The sequence below is a fragment of the Cryptomeria japonica genome, chromosome 8, assembly GCF_030272615.1.
Source record: "Cryptomeria japonica chromosome 8, Sugi_1.0, whole genome shotgun sequence".
NCBI lineage: Eukaryota > Viridiplantae > Streptophyta > Pinopsida > Cupressales > Cupressaceae > Cryptomeria > Cryptomeria japonica.
The window spans coordinates 34,294,014-34,300,013 of NC_081412.1; positions in this window are offsets into that span (position 1 = coordinate 34,294,014).

Sequence of the window (6,000 nt, forward strand, 5' to 3'; positions counted from 1 at the left end):
CAATTATGTAATCATTAGCATATATTGTTCTTAGAAAAAATTCTTGTTTATCACAATTGAAATCTATGGAATGTTTATTTTAAATATTATTTATTGAAATTTTTATTATTTAATTAACCTTATTTGAGCCTAACATATTTTCTTATTAATGAGATTTTTAATCTAAAATTGATAAATTATTTTAATAAACCTAAATACTACATCATAAATAAAATATAACATAAATCATATTAGATTTTAAAAATATATTTTAAATTAATTCATTTATTATAATAAATAAATTAAATTTAAAAATAAGAATCTTTGATATAAATAAAAACTATATAAGGAGCATAAATTTTGAAAAAAATTCATTTGAATACAATATTATTAAATAATTTTTATATGCCTTTTTCACATGTTCATAACTTTACATTTAATAATTCATTTTAATTATTTATAGTGTTTCTTGTCAACTTCTCAAAAATTGCTCACAATTTTGTTCTTATTATTAAATGTTTATTGTATAGTTATTTTTTTAATCATAAGAAGCATAAAGGAAGAGTACTCGATATAACAAAGAAAAAATTTGGAAGTGCATGCCCTAAGAATAGGATGCATAAAATAACGAAAGCATGCAATCTAACAATTTGTCATGGGAACTAATGACAAATTAATCTTAACATGGACACTAGAATTTATTGAAATTCAAGATTTTTTCATTTTCTAGGATAATCTGGCTTCAAAACGACTCGCCAAGCTTCGTCAATCTTGATATCATCAGTCCTGAAGATACTAAAAGTCTCAACTTACTATCTAGAAAATGGTTATCCAACCCTTAATATGTACCAAAGATATATTATAATGAATTTGTAATGTATAAAACATAATGATACCTTAATGCATTCTAGAAACTAAATAGCCATTCCCTACTATCTATTCCAAGCCCCTCAAAACAATAACAGACTCGGAGAAGTTGTAGAGCCAAGCAATTGTCTATCCCTGCATTACCACCATTACAATCATCGTCATGAGAAGGTCTTAAAGATGGATCCTACAAACTTGCTAAAGGAGGATAATCTAATTTTGTTGTAGCCTTAGGAGTATCTGAGTGTGCTGAAGTAATATTTTGACCCTGAGGGGAGATGAAATAAAGGTGAGGCTCCATCCCCACCAACCAAATGGGTCGATCTCTTGAGGTCAGATCCCCTTGTGTAGAGGCCATTTTATTACATAGTGGTGTGGTATGATTTATAGAGAAAAAAATTCTACATCAGAAAGGGATTCTCCCATATGCTACAGGCTGCCAACAATTTTTGTTACCTCCCTTTAAATCTATCTCAATAGGAAGACCGATAGAGAGGTCCACCATTTCAACACATAAGCCTGCACAGGTTGGGCTTGCATAGTTAATCATTTAGGAGAGCAAAAATACTTCCCAAGGCTATTTCCCATTTCTCATAGGCTCTCAAATTCCCAATACTATAGAGGCAAGTAAGCGACTCAAACCCAAAAGCAAGTTGTGGAAAAAGACTCTAAACATGGATCGAAGGAAGGTAACCAACATTTCAGACATAAGAAATCTTCATTGAGAGACAATGGGCCCATATTCAACACCTTCCTCCAGTCTTCTAGTGAGTCAAATTCAAGGATAGGAAAACCGCTGGCACAAAGATAAATGTAAACCTCTTCTTCGATACCTCCTAGCACAAATTTTGCCAAAGTCTTTGTAAATTGTAGATGAGGGCATGATCCTTTAGATAATCATCCCCGTCAAAATGATCCCAAATAGACCTTTGGTATTACTTTTGATAAATGAAATGCTATAGAGTCGTCCATGTTGGTAGTCATCCCTGTGAACCGAGGAGAGACATCATAGGAATGGTGGGGCAGGAAACCAATTTGGCTTGCATGGGGAGAACTTATGCACCTTTTCTAGGCACGAAACATCCCTTAAAAAAACTCTTTGTATTTTTACATAAAAGTTTACCATTGTGTAGTTATTGAGTATGTAGCTATTAGTGAGCAATATGAGTCATAAATATATTATTATCATAATGGTGGGGCAGAAAACCAATTTGGCTTGCATGGGGAGAACTCATGCACCTTTTCTAGGCACGAAACATCCGTTAAAACTTTTTGTATTTTTACATCAAAGTTTACCATTGTGTACTTATTGAGTATGTAGTTATTAGTGAGCAATATGAATCATAAATATATTATTATCATATTGTATGTAGTGAAAGTATATAACATGATTGATATTTATATTTTAAGTTGTTGAATGGATACATCTACATTTAGTGGAATCTATGAAGTAAACTCTCAATGCATTGCTATCGTTTTCATTCACATGGGTTTCTCTTCATCCATGTCGGGGTATATCTAAGTGAACGAGACCTACCATCATCATTTTTGTTTTCCAACAAATTGACCATCTAATGTATCCTTGAGAGCTTCCTATAAATATGATTTCATGAATTTTTCCATAAAAGAGCGTATTCAATTGTAAAACACTACACATAAATAAATATATTTTATCATAATTATCTACATATACAATAATATCATTAATTCTAACACTATTGAAAAGAATAGTAAACTTTAATTCAATTATGTGAAACAGTAATTTAAACAATATATTTATATTGCATTTGACAATAATGCTAATGGTATACACATGACTTGACAAATATTGAATGAACTATTTCTATTATAATTAAAATAATAATATAAACAATATGTTCAATAATAAAATTCTAATTTAATAAAGGACATTTTAAAATTTTGTTATTCTTAAATATGAGGACTAATATTAAACAATATGCCTATAGAAGACTAGGAGAAAAAGACCATGGGATCATAAATAGGAACACCTAGAAAAACTTCTTAATGAGATTAATTTGTGAAAAAAATTAATAATAAATCATAAGGACAACAACTTGAGCTTGCATGGGAGTAGACACGATTATTAGCCACAAGGGATGAATCATTACCTATATGTGTTTTCTATTAGATAAACAAGGAGTTTGAAATGGCCCCAACCCTTGCACAAGAGAAATAATAAGCATTAAGTTCAATTGAACATCAAACACCATCCACAAAATAGAAACAAAACAACGTGAGGCACAACAACACATCCCCTCTATGTTGTAAGAGTGCTAGTAAAACAAGAAAACGTGAAATATCTCAAAAGTTAAGAAGGATCCAAGAATATTAAAGATGCATTTTTTAAGTATATCTCTATTTTTCTCTAAATTTCAGAATCTATAAGAAATGAGGGAAGATTTACATTTGATTTTTAGAGAATAATTATAAACAATAATAGGAAAAAATGTTCATTAAATTAAAGATATTATTTTAGTTTTTGCATTTTAATATATTTATTGTTGGAGTAAAATTAATATTTTTAAATTACAAGATATTATTTTGTTATCATAGTGTTTAATATAAATAGTATCTTTAATTCACATTTTTGCGTAATATCTTTATGTTAAATGACTATATCTAATGTTTAAATTAATTGCAACCATATGTTTGTGACATTAATTATATAAATTTTCATAAAAGCATAAAGATATATGTTTTTCAAGAGACAAGAACCCCCTATGTGTAGTACCCCTCCTCAGTTGAACTTATTTAGACTCATATTTTACTATTGCTTACTTTCAATGGATACATTACTATTATGTGTTATTCAAACTTATATGATATTATTTCATTCTTTTATCTAGATATGAGATGCATAATTTAGTTGCGGTATTTCAGTACTTATGATTTATGACATTTTATGGATTATTTCTATGTACTGACACTTTACTTTATCTATGCAATGTGAAATTATATGTTGCCTATCTCTGAGTGTATTGGATGCAAGGGGACAATTTTCCTTCACTCACTCCGGTGAGATAGGGAGCATCGTGATTCTCCTTCATTGGTGTACATGCCGTGTTTTCTATATTGTATATATGCATGTGTGGTTCGGTGATGCAGGATATTGCAGGTACAAGTACTAGGTCGGTACAGGGTATCATCTCCACCTGGCTCCATAGGTCTGAGTGTGCCTTATAATTGTCTGATGGAAGTGGAGAAGGTAGTAGTTGACCCTATTTTACCCTATTACACTCTTGTGAGTGATGTTAGTTGGTTGTCTTGTTAGTTTGTTCAGCCTTCGTATTTTGTCGTTTGACTTTTTCTAAGTCTTTGCTTGGGGTTTGCTCAGTTTGTGTGTTTAGTGGATTTAGTTAATTAATTAAATTTATGGAGTTATCTCATGGCTGGTATTTTTGAATATTATATTTTATGCATTAAGATTTTAAATTTAATTAATTAAAAGAAATTATTAAATTAGGCTGCAAGTTGCATTGAATTAGAAATATATCCTATTTAAATTTTAGTAAAAAAATAAATTAGATTAATTTCATTTATTGTTTCCTAGAATTTTAAATAATAAATGAATAAATTAGAATTAAAGTATTGCTTTATTTCTTTTTTAGAAATTTAATTATTTAGTATGAGAAAAGAAAAGAAAAAAAAGAAAGAAAGAAAGAAAGGGATTATGATTTTTGCATATTCATTTTAATTATCTTTGTGGTGGGAATTAGAAAAGAAAAGAAAAGAAAATTTATTTTTATGTAATAATAAAATATTAGGTTTTAAAAAATAATGTGCAAACCTAAAAGTTTAGGTTAAATGGTTTTTATCTTTTTCTTTTTGGGGTTTCACGGGAAGGAGGCGACTGTGCATGAAAGGAATTTTTAAAATTTTCTGGAGTGCTTATTCTTGAGAAGGGGAAGATTTTGGAGTTGTTTGGAAGAAGGCTGGGACTTTAGGATTTAAAGCTTGTTGAAGGATAGAATCTCTCCAACAAAGTTCTTCTAGGAAAGCTATACAGGTTGGGTGGCCTCTTATGGCTGTTTTAAAGAAAATATTTTAGTTCTTCCCTCATTCTGAATGATGTGTGTGTTTTTAAAAAAAATTAAAAAATAGATGTTTAGAATGCATGTAGTAGTTTTGGAAATGAATATTATGAAAGTTATAGAAAAATTTCAGCCTCTGTGTGTTAAGAATAAATTTTCAAATCTAAAACCCCTTTCTGGCTATTTCATGTTCTGGACTAAAATCCTTGCTTGAAAATTATTTTTAGTTTTTGCAAAGAAGTTATTTCCATGGGTGATTATAGATTTAAATATTTTGAGGAATTTGGAAAAGTTATTTTGGCAAAATTTTGCCAAGAAATTTTACTATGCATAAAAAGTTGCAAGTTTTGGGAGAAAATGGGATTTGCCAAAGAAAATATTTCATCTTGTCTTGGTATTAGTTTTGATAATTTTGGACCGCGATTGATTTTTTCTCTTCCCTGTACTATCTCGAAGTTTTTTTTTAATCTAGAGATTTGATTATCTTTGCTATTGGCTATGGTTGTTCTTTAAATAATTGTGCATCTTTGTGAAAATTGATTTTAATCTCTATGGAAACTATTTTTTTTTAAACCTCTATGAAAATTGATTTATACATTCTATGGAAATTGGTTTTTATATTCTCTGTTGTAAAAATTTCCTTTTTTTAAAATAAAAAGAAAGGGGCTTTGTAAATTGGAGATCTAAGTGTTTTCTTAAAATTTAATTTAAATTTAAAATAAAAATAAAAAAAATATTAAGAGGGGGGGTCGGTAGTTGCTACTGATGGTATCAAAGCTACCGAACAGTAGCAGTACTACCGGCGGTAGCACCTGCTACCATAAGGTAGTAGTGCTACCTATGGTAGTATCTGCTACCATGTGATAGCAAGGCTACCGTGGGTTAGTATAAGTGCCATGCCAAAAAGTTAACTCGCCCCTATGTTTACGCATGCCTCTTGTACAATTTATGATTCAATTTCTTTTATTTATTGAAAATATGTACATATATATATATATATATTTATATATTTATATAATTATGTTTTAAGAAATGGCATCTTATTAATTGGGAATAATCAAATATTCTGCAAATAGTTATGTTTAATATATAATTATTTCAG